Genomic DNA, 16818 nt, shown 5'->3' on the forward strand with positions numbered 1-16818 from the left:
GTATTAGCAATATTTCATCAAGTATCATGAATTGAACATTCAAATCATATTTTCATCACATAACCACATATTTCAAGTATTTAAAATACAATTCAAGTTACACAAACTTACCTCTCATTGCTTGTTTGTGTTTATAATTTCATTAGTCCGATATCTTTTATTTTCCACGATCAAGTCTCATTTTTGAGTTGCTCGGATCTTTATAAATAAATTTGATCATCATTTTCATTCATTTCATATTCTAATGCATTTAATTAATGCTCTAAGAAAATTACCATTTTGCCCCAAAACTTTTAATTAATGACGATTTCATCCTTAGGGTCAGGAAAATAAAATTCTTGCAATTTAATCCTTATTTCTAGATATTATTCTCATACATATTGATAACAATCCATGAATTCTATAAAATATCAGAATTTTCCATTATTTCAACACTTTTCAATTTAATCCCTAAAACATGTTTTCCCCCGATCTTGAACTAAATTAATAATTTCATTCAATTGTGTAATTTAAATAATAAAATAATCCATTTCATGCAATTTGGTCATTTCTGACATTTTTACAAAATTACCCATAAAGTTTTACTTTTATTCAATTTAGTCCCTGAGCCTAAAACATGCAAATTAGCCATGCTAGATGAATATTCATACATATTTTTCCTCCTCCTCCTCTCCATTCCACATCCTTAGTGTATATAACACACTTGTAAGTAACATTATCTATAATTTTTATTATTTACTTTTATGAATATTCAAGCTCTCCATCTATGTCATAGTCACTAAATTATTTATAACTCGAGCTACGGAACTCCAAATTAAGATCCATTAATTTTCCCTGAAACTAGACTCATATATATTCTTACCATAAAATTTTCAGAATTTTTAGTTTAGCCATTAGGTGCAGTTTATTCTTTAAATTCACCCCTATTCTGCTGTCTGACAGTTCCGACCCTTCTTCACTAAAAATTAATTATCTCACAGTACAGAACTCGGATAATATTTCCATTGATTTATCCTGAAAATAGACTCATTATGAATTCTAAATATATAACTTTAAGCCTCTAATTATTTTTCTTCAATTTTTGGTGATTTTTCAAAGTCAGAACAGAGGAACCCGAATTCATTCTGACATTGTCTCACAAAATTCATTATATCTCATAATTTACAATTCAATTGCTTACATCGTTTCTTTTATAAGAAACTAGGCTCAATAAGATTTAATTCCATATTTTATTAATTCTCTAATTCAATTTCTACAATTTTTGGTGATTTTTCAAACTTAGACTACTACTGCTGTCCAAAATAGTCTTAGTGCAAAAATGTTGATTTTCACTTTTAATTTCAATTTAATCCTAACTAAATTCACTTACTTTTCTATCTTAAATCATACTTTATTTCTACTCAATTTTTAACTAAACTCATACTTAACTATTAAATTTCCAGCATATTTTCCTAAATTTGAAATTTCATCAATTTAGTCCCTACAACATAAAACTTATGAATTAATTTACAATTCAATCCTTATTTCATTTCTAATTTGAATTCCTATCAATTTAACACCTAATTCATCTTTTTATTCAACATCAAAATATTTCATCAAAACCTTGTCCCAAAGCTTCCAAAACATCAAAATTAAGTAAAAAGGGCTAAATTGACTTACCTATTTAACTTTCAAGCCTTGAAATCCCAATTTTTCCTTTTTTCCTTCTTTCCTTTTTTTTTTCTTTTTTCCTTCCTTCTTTCTTTCCCCTGCTCTCTGTGTTTCGCTTCATCCTTTCTTTCTTTTTCTATTCTTTTTTCTTTTTTATTTCTTTTACTATATATATATTATAATAACTTAATAATAGCTATAATTAAATATCTATTTAATATCCAATATCTATTTTACATTTGTATGCACATATATTATTACATTTGTCTTTCTTTAATCTATTTATTATATAAATATCTTTTACTTAATAATAATATATAATTTAATAATATACTTATATAATAAGTAAATATACATGTATTTTACAAATGTATGTATATTAGTATCACACATGTCACTATACATACCATACATTTGTCAACTTTTTATTTATTTATCATATAATATTAATTTAATAATAATAAATACATTAATATTTACTTAAATAATAAGCAAATAAATATATGTATTACAAATGTGTGTATTATATTTATTATACTTGTATTTTATTTTTGCCATACACTTGGCACTCTTTTTGATTTATTTACTTATTTAGTCCTTTTAATTTTCTTTATTCTATAACTAAACTTTCACATTTCATTCAATTTAACCCTTTTATCTAATTATCCTTTATTTAAGCTAATTTGCTTCATTAAACTTTAATCAATCACTCTCTTAACTTCGTAAATATTTTTAATAAATATTTACAAATCTATTTTTCAGAAACGGAGATTCGAAAATGCACTTTTTTGATAACTGTAAAAATTCGGGTCATTACACATTTGATAATAATTGTCAATTTTCAAAAAAACAATAGAGTGTAAGTGAGGTTGTTAAAGTCTCGTAAAGTTAGGTTAAACAATATGTTTCCTTTCATAAGGGTGGCTAAGTGACAATAGGTTAGAAAGGCAATTCTCTAGTAATGTTGCTTCAGGAAGAGTCTTGAGGGATCACGGAGGAAAGTGAGTTTTAGGCTATAATAGGTGCTTGGGAAATTGTTCAGTTTTTAAAGCTGAATTATGGGGAATTATGGATAGTTTGAATATTATGTTGAGTAGGAATTTTGAAAAAATTTTGATATAGACTAACAGCATGGAAGCAACGAAGGCTATATAAGACTGTTTCAAGACACCTTCAAACTCTGTATTGATACAATAGGTTCATTAATTTTTAAAGAAGTTTAAAAATTGACTTTTACAGTATGCAGAGAAAGTAACAAAGATGATGATTACATAACTAAAATGACTTTTGATAGAGACAAAGGCTTGATGATTATTGAGGAACCTTCTTGGTGGATTTTTCGTTTTTTAAGTTAAAGTAATTTTCTGTTTTTTTAATAAAAAAACAGGTTAGTTAAAATTTTTAATGAATTCAACTATTATAGACACCATTCATCGAATAAAACCCTCGATTACGTTTTAGTAATTATATTTTATATAATTTTAAGGGGGTGAACTCAAGAAAAGAAAAAGGCAACTTTTGAACAAATATGGTAATTGATATAGTAAAAAACATTGAAATTTGCCACCAAAAGGTGAAAAAAATAAAATAGACCAAGTATGTCTGATTTGGTTTGCTAAAAAAGAAAGAGTGAATGTTGACTATTGGGCTGATCCTAACTTCTTCATACATTTGTTTCTTCATACATTTGTCAATATCATGTATTTGGGCTTTACCCAATTCTTGCTAAACCAATGAAAACGAAGGAAAAATTATTTGGTTCACCTTCAATATAAAAATATTAATAATGTTATAATTATAATCAATCCATCAAAATAGCTACAAGCACAATTCAACTAATAATCGAATCTAAATAAAAAACAATTTGGACAAGATATATATAATGCGACTTAATCCAAAATTAATATGAATTGGAAATCCGTAGATATTATAATTGGAATAAAACATCTCAAAATTTCCAGTGTCTTCAAATTACCATTACATCAAGAATTCATTTGCAGGTTAAATAAATTTTCACGCTCCTTTCAAAAAGTGACTCCTGTGCTCAAGGTTTGGTAAATATAATTTATTAACTTCATTTGTTAAATTAAAAAAAGTATGACAAACTTGAAAATTAATAGCGATGGAGGCCTCATGAGCATGGCTACTTGTGGAGGAGTAATGCGTGACCATTATGGTAAGTGAGTTGCCGGTTTTTGCAAGAAGAGCTAGGACTAGTGGACTACTACGGTGATTAAAGCAGAGCCTTTTTTTTTTTTTTGGCCGTGGGGGGGGGGTTGATGGTTTAAATACAGCCCTGTTGATTGGAGAGCAAAAGTTAATTCTCTTCGTTAGAAGGGCGGCAATTCAACTAATTGGCAGGACATATAACGAAGCTTCGTCCAATACGTGCGTTAGGGCAATCCAGCAGATGTTGAAGCGGAATGGGGAAGTGAAGGTTGTGCATACCTAAAGAGAAGGCAATCGGCTAGCGGATATGATAGAGAATTTAGCACAATCAAGAAGCTCGGGATTTCATTTCTTTAGGAACCCTCCAGCTCAGGGGCGAAATCAGAAAAATTTTTTAGCAAGGGTCGGATGAAATTTTAATTTTTTATAGTTTATATATTTATAATTTATAAATAATTAAATCAAATTTTATAATTTTAGGGGAGACAAAGTGTAATTTTACATTTACTAATTTAAAATTTTTAAAAAATTTTAAAGACTTAAAATACAATTTTACATTTTAGGGGCCCATACCAGCCCCTGGCTTCGCCGCTGCTCCAGCTGAAGTTTACTCCTTACAAGCTGATAACGCATGCAGGAATAGTTCTAGGGTGGTGTTTCTCTAATCTGTTTGTTGCTCTTTTGTATATATATAATAAAAAATTATGATATTGAAATTTGTTTAGAAAAAAAAATCTATGAAGTTAGCATTAAAAAAAAAAACGAAGTTCTTGTTTCTTCATTTAATATTTTCATTTCCTTTCATGGAAGATCCTACATTCTTTATGTTTTGTATGATTATTAGTGTAATAATATAAGATCAGAAGTTTTGATTTCCTATATTCTTTATCCATTTGTCAATACCAACTCCCTTCCTCTCTTATTCTCTCCTTTTTTTCATCTTTAATTTTCAAAACCGTCATTTTTTTTTCTTTTGTCTTTTAGCAGTGAAAAACGTTGGTGACATTGGCCCAAGATGAGAAGATAAATTTATCACAACGAGAAAGATGACACAGATTAGAAAAGGAAAAACTCCTATGTTCAAGAAAGAAGAAAATTTCCAATATTGAAAATTACCAAATATACATATTACTAGTTTGGTTGGGTCTCAATTAACAGACACTAAAAGCAAAATAAATAAATAAAAATATTCTAAAAGTAGAATTCAAATGTTATGGAAGAAAAGTCTAGCAGCAATAAGCACCAACTGAGCATCACAAGTATCTTTATAATTATGTTATTTTCAGTTATTTTAATTGTAAAAATGTTGCGTTTTGAGTTTTTTCATTTTAAGAATACGATGCATTTTTTGTTTAAAATGGGTCGGTATAAAACGACTCGTTTTTCATGGCCAGTAACCATTTAAGTGAAATAGTGCGGTTTGGAGAACACCTGGAGTAATAAGTGTTAGGTTGTTTTCAAGCTGTTATTCTACAACTTTAGGGCACTAATCAGGAAAGGAGGGTGGTTAAGTAATTTTGTTGATAGAATTTCAGTCTTTTTCTCTCTAATTCTCTCCATCTCTCTCTTTGTTTCTTCTACGGATTTTCTATTATTTTCGTTACAAGGTATCAAAGCCACTATTTCCTCAAGGCCAACGAAGGCGTCACCACCAGACTTCAGAAGGAAATGGGACAGATGCAACAAGAGCTACCTCAATTGCAGTTGGAGGTTTCTCATATTGACACCAGGATTGACTCGCGTTTGAAGGACTTCCATGACAATATCAAAGGTGAGATTCTTTCAGAACTTCATTCACTCTTTGAACAGTATTTTGGCCTGTCACCATCAGCTAGTGCTGTGGGAGCTAGGGTAGACAAGGGAAAAGGCATTTTGGGAGGCCATCCCTCAGGGGCATCTAAGGAGCATCTAGCTATATCTCTTTTGACAGTTATCAAATATATAAATACATCTCCTCGAGTAGTTCGAACTAAGCCAGCAAACAAACTTTTGGGGTTGGATTGTCCACGTTTTAATGGGGTAGACTTTAGGGGTTGATGGGTTAAGCTTGAGCAATTTTTTGAAGTTGAATGTATGGGAGAGCTAACTAAGGTAAGAATGGTGATGCTTCACTTAGATGGGAAGGCTTCGGATTGGCACCACTTCTTTGTGTAGAGATAAGGGGGTTTGCATCAACTAACCTGTGAGACTTATGCTCGAGGATTACAAGAATGATTTAAATCTGACACCTTCATAGATCCCATGTCTGAGTTGGTTACCTTCAAACAATACGGCTCCGTAGATCTTTTCCATGATCGCTTTGTAAGCTTACTGACTTAGCTGCAGCTGCTAGAGATCTATGCCCTGAGTATTTTTATCAGCAATCTGAAACGCGAGGTTTTTAATATTTAAGGTTATTTAAACCTCAAAACTTGGTAGAGGTGTACTTACTGGTTAGACAAGTGAAAGGCATATTGACGGGACCGTAAAAAAAGGGTGTTGCTATAGGTAGTAGCATAGGAAAATTTAAACCATTGCTGCCTAGTGCCAATGTGCATCAGTATTCAAGTGGGGAAGCAGGATCTGGAGGATTGTCTACTCATCTTGTGAGTCAAAGAGCCTTGTCAAATCGCTATCACAAGTTGAAATAGATTAGACAAGGAAAAAATGACTTTGTTTCTAGTGTGCTTCCAAATACACACCAAGCCACAAATGTGCCAAGTCACAGTTATTCCAACTGGTAATCGAGGCTCTATAAGATAGTGAAGATGATACTAAGAGTCCAACTGCTGAAGAGTTCCAGCATTGCAAGGAGCAGTTGGAACCAAGTGATCAAGACACAGAACCTACTTCGCCGATTCTATCCTTACATGCTCTCTAAGGGTCTCAAGGGAACAACACGATGAGATTCTTAACTCACATTGGCCAAGTTTAGGTGATTTTTTTGGTGGGCTTTGGAAGCACACACAACTTTTTGAACTCTAGGGTGGCTAGGAGGTTGAATATTCCAATAGAACAATCTACTCCACTGACTGTTATGGTAGCTAATGGGGTTGGACTCTTTACACAAGGACTTTGTCAAGATGTCCAATAGGAAGTACAAGACTCTAGTGTCATGGGTTGCGCATGGGAGCCCGCAACCATGACACATCTGTGTAAACCATCAAGAAGGCAAGAGGTCATTTGGCCCAATCAGACCGGCCCGTTGCTTGAAGAGATTGAAGGCCCATCTACAAGTTAGACAAATATAATATATTATTTTATAAGATTACATATCTTAGATAAGATATGTAATCTTAGAAGATATGATTTTATATTCTTAAAGGTTTGGTGGTAGGTGGCCTTTAATCATAGCCGTTGATGTACTTAATTTTGCACCGTTGGATTTGGGGAGGCTCAACTATAAATAAGAGACCTCTTCCCTCATTGTAAATCACTTGAGTTTTGAGTAAGAAGAATCCTTGAGAGCATTCACTCAAAATTTTCTCTCTTATGTTCTTATTTTCCCTGGCTTGTTCTTGTTTCATTTTTCTTTCATCTTGTTGGCTTTGAGTTGCTTTCGCTTGAGTTGTGTTTTTGGGAGGAATTCTGTTGAATCCTTCTTTTGTGGAAGTTAGGCTGACTTAGGCGTTTTGGAGTAAGAAACTGCCTAAGGCCGCACGGATTCTGAGGCAAGAATATTAAGTCCGTGACAGTTGGTACCAGAGCCGTTCGAAAGCACTTTTGAGATATGTCGAAAGAAGTTGTTGATCAGAATGAGCCAATGGAGACCCGTGGGAGGGCTAGAAAGGCTAGTCGATCGAGGGATATGCTGTCGAGCTTGGAAATTCGAGTGGTTAATCTCGAGGAGTCCGTTGGTGACATGAAGGAGACACTCGAAGTGGTCCTAACCCGTATGGATGAACTGAGGGAAGATAGCAAGGAGTTTGTGTTGGACTCCCTCAGATCCACTTCGGACAAACTAACAGGGAGGGACGAAGCTCTTGAGGCCCTACTGACTGCCATGAAGGAAGAGATTGCTGAGCTTAAGGGGGAGCTCAGAATCTGTAAGGCTGCCTTGGGAAGTGGGATGTTGGCTTCGGGACCGAAGCAACGTCATGTGGATGTTCCAAAACCCGAGAAGTTCAAGGGGATTAGGTCCGCAAGAGAAGTAGACAACTTCTTGTGGGAATTGGAGCAGTATTTTCGAGCAATTGGCATTGAGGATGATGCCACCAAGGTAAACACCGCTTCAATTTACTTTTCTGATGTTGCTCTCTTGTGGTGGAAACGTAGGTCCACGGATGAGAAATGTGGAGGAACGACCATTGGAACTTGGGAGGAGTTCCAAAGAGAGTTGAAGAAGCAGTTTTATCCACAACATGCCGAAAAGGAGGCTCGTGCTAAGTTGCGTCGGCTTACGCAACAAGGTACTGTTCGAGATTATGTTCGAGAATTCAGCGAGTTGATGCTTCAGATCTCAGACTTGAATGAGAAAGAAGCATTCTATTGGTTCGAGGATGGTTTAAAAATGTGGGCCAAGCAAGAGTTGCGTCGCCTAGATATCACCGAACTGACCGAAGTTATGGCCAAGGCAGAAAATTTCTGTGATGTTGGGGGAAGAAAGTTTGATAATAATGATTCTTACAAACCCAAGTCGAGACCCAAAGATAATGGTGGGGGAAACAAGGATCAAAGAGAAAAGAACGACGAAGGCCCAAAGTCTAGTCAAGGTAAGCCTTGGGATAGAAAAGGACCAATGAAGTGCTTTCTTTGCCAAGGCCCACATAGAATGAGTGTCTGTCCAAAGAAAGCCGCTTTTCATGCCATGGAGGCACGCGAAGAAGCCGAAGATGACACCAAAAGCCTCAATTCGATATTAGGAGGTGTTGAAGAGAAGTCAAGCAATGGGTTGATGTTTGTGGACATCATCGTAGCTGGCAGAAGATTGAATGCACTTGTTGATACGGGTGCATCTGATTTATTTATGTCTAAAGAAATGGCAAAGGAACTTGGCCTTAGAATCGAGGAAGATTCAGGACGAATCAAAACGGTGAATTCAGAAAGCATTCCCATAACATGTGTGGCAAAAGGGGTGGAACTCAAACTTGGTGAGTGGACGGGCAAAGCGACCATTAAGGTAATCCCACTTGATGATTACGATTTTGTAGTTGGATTAAGTTTACTTGACAGGCTTAATGCGGATATTCACCCTTTCGAGAACTACATGACCATCTCCGATGCAAATCAACGATATATGGTGAGAATGAAAAGGAAAGGAAGCATGGGGGGAAAAACCTTGTCGGCGATTCAATTTGCCAAAGGAGTTCGTCGAAATGAAGTCTCCTACCTAGCTACCTTGAGAGACAATGTGGATGATAAATTCGAGGTGGAAATTCCAAAGGAAGTGGAACGGTTGCTAAAGTCATTTCAAGATGTAATGCCCGTAAAGTTGCCCAAAAGATTGCCACCTAAGAGGGAGGTGGACCACAAGATTGAGCTGTTGCCTAATGCTGAACCACCAGCAAGGGCACCATATCGGATGGCTCCACCGGAATTAGAGGAATTGCGGAAGCAGTTGATAGAGCTTTTAGATGCCGGGTTCATTAGACCATCTAAAGCCCCGTTCGGCGCACCTGTGTTATTTCAAAAGAAGCATGATGGATCTTTGAGAATGTGCATCGACTACAGGGCCTTAAACAAAATCACTATAAAAAATAGGTATCCCATTCCTCTTATTGCAGATTTGTTCGATCAACTTGGTAGCACGAGATGGTTTACTAAGTTGGATTTGCGATCGGGGTACCACCAAGTGAGAATAGCCGAAGGGGATGAACCCAAGACAGCTTGTGTAACTAGGTATGGGTCCTTTGAGTTCTTGGTAATGCCACTCGGGTTGACAAATGCTCCGGCCACATTTTGTACCCTAATGAATAAGGTATTACAACCTTTCTTGGATCATTTTGTGGTTGTTTATCTTGACGATATTGTGGTATATAGTAAGACGCTCGAAGAGCATGTGGGACACTTGGCTGAGGTGTTCCAAACTCTACGAGAAAATGAGCTATATGTCAAAGAGGAGAAATGCTCCTTTGCCCAACGAGAAGTGCCATTTCTAGGCCATATTGTGGGAGGGGGCACGATTCGAATGGATGAAAGAAAAATTCAAGCAATTGCCGATTGGGAGTCACCAACCAAGGTGACGGAGTTGCGGTCTTTCCTTGGATTAGCAAATTACTACCGTCGCTTCATTGAGGGCTATTCCAAGATCATTGCACCCTTGACGGACCTGTTGAAAAAGGGCAAAGTGTGGGATTGGGACCTTCGGTGTGAGAAAGCCTTCAACCAAGTGAAGCAGGCAATAACGAGTGAGCCTGTACTCGCATTGCCCAATTTTTCAAAAACGTATGAGGTACGCACAGATGCTTCGGAGTATGCAATTGGAGGGGTGTTGATGCAAGATGGGCATCCGATTGCTTTCGAGAGTCGAAAACTTAACGAGACGGAACGGAGATACACGGTCCAAGAAAAAGAGATGACGGCAGTGGTGCATTGTTTGCGCACATGGAGACAGTACTTGCTGGGTTCCAGGTTTGTGGTATTCACTGATAATGTTGCAAATAGCTATTTCTTAACCCAGAAAAAGTTGTCCCCCAAGCAGGCTCGTTGGCAGGTTTCCTAGCAGAGTTTGATTTTAGCATGGAATACAAGCCGGGGAGTGCCAACATTGTGGCCGATGCACTTAGCCGAAAAATGGAATTCGCAACGATAAGCCAACCTGAGAGTCCCTTATTAGAGCGCATTCAAGAAGGACTGTCCCTTGATCCCACGGCTAAAAATCTAATAGAGCTTGCTAGAGATGGAAAGACGAGGTGATTTTGGCTCGAGGGAGAATTGCTATACACTCATGGGCAACGTCTATATGTGCCTCAACATAAGAATCTACGAAGGGAAGTCATGAAGGAATGCCATGATTCAAAATGGGCTGGCCATCCAGGAATACACCGCACCTTGGCTCTATTGGAGGATCGATTTTATTGGCCTCACATGGGGGATGATGTGGAGACCTATGTGAAAACTTGCTTAATATGCCAACAAGATAAGGTTGAGTTGAAAGCCCCTGCTGGTTTGTTACAACCATTGCCCATTCCGGAGCGCCCATGGGAGAGCTTGTCCATGGACTTTATCACAGGCTTGCCTAAATCTGATGGATTTGCGAGTATTTTTGTTGTGGTGGACAGGTTTTCGAAGTATGCAACTTTCATCCCCGCAACCAAAGAATGTCCTGCTGAGGAGGCAGCTCGCTTATTCCTTAAACATGTGGTAAAGTATTGGGGAGTACCACAGTCTATCATCAGTGATCGAGATGGGCGATTCACGGGTCGGTTTTGGACAGAGTTGTTCAAGTTAATGGGCTCAGACTTAAACTTTTCCACTAGCATGCATCCTCAAACTGATGGGCAAACTGAACGAGTGAATGCATTGTTGGAGACGTATCTTCGACACTATGTAAGTGCAACACAAAAGGATTGGCCAAAGTTGTTGGATGTTGCCCAGTTTTCGTACAACTTACAACGAAGTGGGGCAACGAACCAGAGTCCATTTGAGATAGTAATGGGGCAACAACCGCTTACACCCAATGCAGTTGCAACTCGTTATGCGGGACCGAATCCAGCAGCTTATCGATTTGCGAGGGATTGGCAAGAGCAAAACGATCTAGCTAGAGCTTGTCTACATAAGGCAAGTAAGCGCAACAAGAAATGGGCAGATCGAAATCGAAGGGACGTACAATTTCAGGTAGGTGAACCAGTTCTTGCCAAACTACACCTGATTTTGCGACATGATGGGTTGCACAAATGACTCGTTCGGCGGTACGAGGGGCCATTTCGAATTGTGAAGAAGGTAGGCAAGGTGGCCTACAAGCTCGAGTTGCCTGAAAAGCTTAAAGTTCATCCAGTATTCCACGTGAGTATGCTTAAACCATTCCATGAAGATGGAGAAGACCCAAATCGAAGCAAGTCTGAACGAGCAACAATGGGGGTAAAAGTCGCCTATGATCGAGAGGTCGAGAACATCAAAGCGGATCGTATGGTCAGACGTAAGCACTACCGACCGTGGCGCGAATACTTAGTCCGATGGAAGGGATTCCCGGATAGTGAGATGAGCTGGGAACCTGCTGAAGCCTTGTGGCAATTCCAAGACAAGATAGATCGATACCATGCAGGGGACGCGACGAGGGCGTCGCTAGATTTGGTGGGGGAGAATGTCATGGGTTGCGCATGGGAGCCCGCAACCATGACACATCTGTGTGAACCATCAAGAAGGCAGGAGGTCATTTGGCCCAATCAGACCGGCCCGTTGCTTGAAGAGATTGAAGGCCCATCTACAAGTTAGACAAATATAATATATTATTTTATAAGATTACATATCTTAGATAAGATATGTAATCTTAGAAGATATGATTTTATATTCTTAAAGGTTTGGTGGTAGGTGGCCTTTAATCATAGCCGTTGATGTACTTAATTTTACACCGTTGGATTTGGGGAGGCTCAACTATAAATAAGAGACCTCTTCCCTCATTGTAAATCACTTGAGTTTTGAGTAAGAAGAATCCTTAAGAGCATTCACTCAAACTTTTCTCTCTTGTGTTCTTATTTTCCCTGGCTTGTTCTTGTCTCATTTTTCTTTCATCTTGTTGGCTTTGAGTTGCTGTCGCTTGAGTTGTGTTTTTGGGAGGAATTCTGTTGAATCCTTCTTTTGTGGAAGTTAGGCTGACTTAGGCGTTTTGGAGTAAGAAACTGCCTAAGGCCGCACGGATTCTGAGGCAAGAATATTAAGTCCGTGACACTAGCATCAGCACTGATTTTTTGATACTTCTAGTGAAGGGAAGCGACATTGTGTTAGGTATCCAGTGGCTTCTGTTCCTAGGTTCCACCATTTGGAATTTTGCTTTGTTAAGGATGCAATTTGATTATGGTGGCCAGACTCATGTTCTTCGAGGAATTGTTCCTAGAAGCTTACAACTGATGTCAAGGGGTTAATTGTCCAAGTTTTTTAGTTTGGCAGGTTTGGGTCCTTGCCCTATGTTGCTTGCTTCCTGCCTGCCAGCAAATGTCTTTATCCTTACCTCATTGATAGCTAACGCCAAACTTGCAAGCACTCATTATTGAATTTGATGATGTGTTTCAATCACCCTCAGACCTACCTCCTATTAGACGACACGATCATTGAATTCCCTTGGTTGATGAGAACCAAGTGGTGAAGGTCAAGCCCTATAGGTATCCAGCAATCCAGAAAACTGAGATGGAAAAGCTTTTCCAAGAAATGCTATAGGCTGGAGTGATTAGGGATAGAGGTGAGGAAAATTCGATTCGATTCGAAAAAATTAAAAAAAAATTTGAATTTCAAATTATTCGAGTCGAGTTCGAGTCGAGTTGAATTTTTAAATTCAAATAATTTGAATAATTCAAATAAACCGAATATAAACTATATTTTTAATTTTTTTTTTAAATTTTAGGCTTTTACTTAATTACTTTAACCCAATTTTCCTAAACCTAAACATTTTATTTTATCCCATTTTCCTAAGCCCATCAGCCCAAAGATTTATTTTCTCAAATCCCAATTCCTTCCCCAAATCAAACCCTCATGCCCCAGCAGGCAGCAAATTTCATCATCCAAAGCCTAAATTATTTTTCTTCTCTGTTCTCTCCATTTTCATTCAATTCAAACCTTAAAATCTATTTTTCACAAAAAAAACCTTAAAATAAACCCTTCTTCCTTCTTCCTTCTTCTTATTCTTAATTATTAGTTCATTCAAACCTTCAAATCAAAATCCTTACCTCCAAATCGAGTTGCTGTTCCTTCTGACCGAGGCCCTCTGTTCTCTTCCATTTTAAGCTCGATTTTTTTTCATCTTTAAGGTTTGTCTTGAAACAGTTTTGAATTATTGAATGATTTTCGCTCTATTTATATCTGTTGAGCTCTATTGAATGATTTTTGCTCCATTTTCCTTCTCCACTTACCTGGTTGCTTTTGTAGTATACTGGTATGGGGCACAACAGAGTCATTATCTGGTTAAGTTTTTAAAATGAAAGAATTTAACTTATTTGTTGCTGGAATTATTTGGTAAAGTCATTTTTGGCTTGAGAATAATTAAAAATGATACCTCCCCACTCCCCACAGATGAAACCTTTAATTACACGGTTAAAATAATTGATTTGTTTTACTAATAATTAAAAATAATTAAAAAAGTTTTTTTTTTGTTTTGGAAGATGTAAAATTCTTTTATTATTATTAATAACTAAGCAGTAAGCAGTTAAGCACGACCTAATATAATATTAGTAATAATGTAATATTAAAATTTAATAGAGAAAAAATGTTAGCCAATTAATTTCCCAAAGTACTAATGTTATATTAGAAATAATATTAGTAATAATGTAATATTAATAGTAATAAAAGATTTTGCTAACATTAAATGATGAATAAAATATTGATTACCATATTTAAATTATAAATAAAATATTAATTAACTTTATAAATAAAATAACACTCAACTAGAATTTTTAAAATACCATGTTAACTAACTTTTAAAGTTTAAACTATAGTTTAATAGACACCCAAATCTTTTAATGATAAATCTTTTTGGCAGGATAGATCTCAAGAAAACTAGGCTTCAATTTTCCTTTCATGTAGCATAAATTCATTTAAGGTTAATTACAAGTCACAAGTTAAATTTTAATTCAGTTCTTAAATTTTAAAATATTTCAATTGAATCCTTAAATTAAATTATTGGTTCAATCAAGTCATTTCATCGTATAGTTATTAGTTTTGTTTAATTTATTTAAACTTTTCTAAAAGTAACAAGACCCATTTCTAACTGAAATTTCTATCTTATTCTTTTTTTTTGTTTAATTTATGCTATTGTACTATTATATTAATTAATTTTTAATTTAACCGATGTATTAAGTTTGATTTTAAATCAATTATTGGTCATGGTCAGTGATTGCAACAAATGTTTACTTGTAGATGAGTGATCCAAAGTGAGATGGTTCAACTCAAAGTTCACAAAATTCTTCCCCAAGTAGAGATGATCAAAAAACAGCTAAGGAAAATGTTCGAAAAAAGATTACTCCAATGGCTGCTTGTTGGAACCATTTTACCAAATTTGTGACTAAAGAGGAGGAGAAGAGAGCAAGGTGCAATGCATGTGATGTTACTTACGCCATGAAATCAACTTTGGGTTCTACAACAAATTCGAATAACCATTTGAAAACATGCCTAAAAAGACCTTGAGGTAATACTTCTGATCCGAAGTAATCAGAATTAGCATTTGTGAAAGCTAGCCAAGAAACAACGGATTTATCAACTTGGGTGTTTGATAAAAATGCTGTTAGAAAAGTATTGGTTCATATGATAATTGTGGATGAACTACCTTTTAAAATTATAGAGGGAGAGGGTTTCAAATACTTTTTTTCTATAGCATACCCACGGTTTAGTCTTCCATCTCGTTGGACAATTAGAAGGGATTATCTTGATTTATTTAACTCCATGAAGAGTGTGATGAAGAATTGTTTTGAAAAAGATATAAGTAGAGTTTGTTTGACGACAAACACTTAGACTTCATTGCAGAGGATATCTTACATGGTTTTAACAGCGCATTGGGTGGATGGTGAGTGGAGGTTGCAAAAAAATGATTATAAATTTTTGCCCAATATACACTCATAGAGGTGAAAGCATAGGTCAAGCCATTGAAAAATGTCTTCGAGATTAGGGAATTGAGAGGGTTTTCACTATTACGGTTGATAATGCATCCTCTAATAGTATTGCCATTGAATATTTGAGAAAGAAATTGAATTATCGAAATACTTTTGTTGCAAAAAAGGAAAACTTATTCATATGAGATGTGTTGCACACATTCTTAATCTAATTGTGCAATACGGTATTAAGGATGCTTTTGTGTTTGTGAATCGAGTTAGAGGTGTTGTGAGGTATATAAGAGCATCACCATCGAGGTTGACAAAATTCAACCAGCGGGTCAAAGAAGAAATGTAAGGCTCAATTGTGTTTAGATGTGCCTACTAAATGGAACTCAGCATATATGATATTAAAAGTGGTCGAAAAGTATGAGCGTGCATTTGAATCATATGTACGTGATGACTATAATTTTTTTCTTGACCTTAATGTTGGAGATGAAGTTCCTATATTTGATGATTAGGAAATTGTTCGAAGAGTTATAAAAGTATTAGAGCCTTTTTATCATCTTACATTAAAGGTGTCCGGATCTTTGCATGTTACCTCTTATTCACTTTTTGAATTATTGACGGATGTGTATTGTCTTTTTGATGGGTGGCAAAATTGTGGAGATTTAGACATAATTTCTCTAATTTCCAAAATGAGAGATAAATATAATAAGTATTGGGGTGAAGGAAACAAGATCAACATGCTAGTTTACTTGGCTGTCATCTTTGATTCGCGATGTAAAATGATTGGACTTTGGGGTCAATTTGCTTTTTCCTAATATTGCTAATGACATTATGAAAATGATTGATAAAGAATTGCATTGCTTGTTCAATGAGTATTTTTCTAATGTCGGAAGAATTCAATTGTTTGAAGGCAGATCTAGTTCTTCGACAAATCTTTGCAGTTCAATGGAAAATGAACAGTTCTAGATTCCCTATTCTTGCATAAATGACTTCGAATATTCTTACTATTCCTATTTCAACGGTTGCCTCGGAAAGTGCATTTAGCACGGGTGGACATGTTTTCAATAGTTTTAGAAGTTCTCTAACTCTTTTCATGGTCGAGACTTTGTTTTGCACACAAGATTGGCTTCGAAAGCTAATGATGCCATCAATCTTGAAGATTATGTTGATGAACTTCAAACCATGGAAGATGGTAATATATAAATTTTAATTTATAAAATAAACTTTTGTGTTATTTATATTAGTAAGCATTCTCATAATTTAACAAATACTTCTGTTATTAAATTTGCTAGACTTATCCAAAATACCCTAAGATCAAGAAAGTAATATACTTAGCATT

The sequence above is a fragment of the Gossypium hirsutum genome, chromosome A08, assembly GCF_007990345.1.
Source record: "Gossypium hirsutum isolate 1008001.06 chromosome A08, Gossypium_hirsutum_v2.1, whole genome shotgun sequence".
NCBI classification, from domain to species: Eukaryota; Viridiplantae; Streptophyta; class Magnoliopsida; order Malvales; family Malvaceae; genus Gossypium; species Gossypium hirsutum.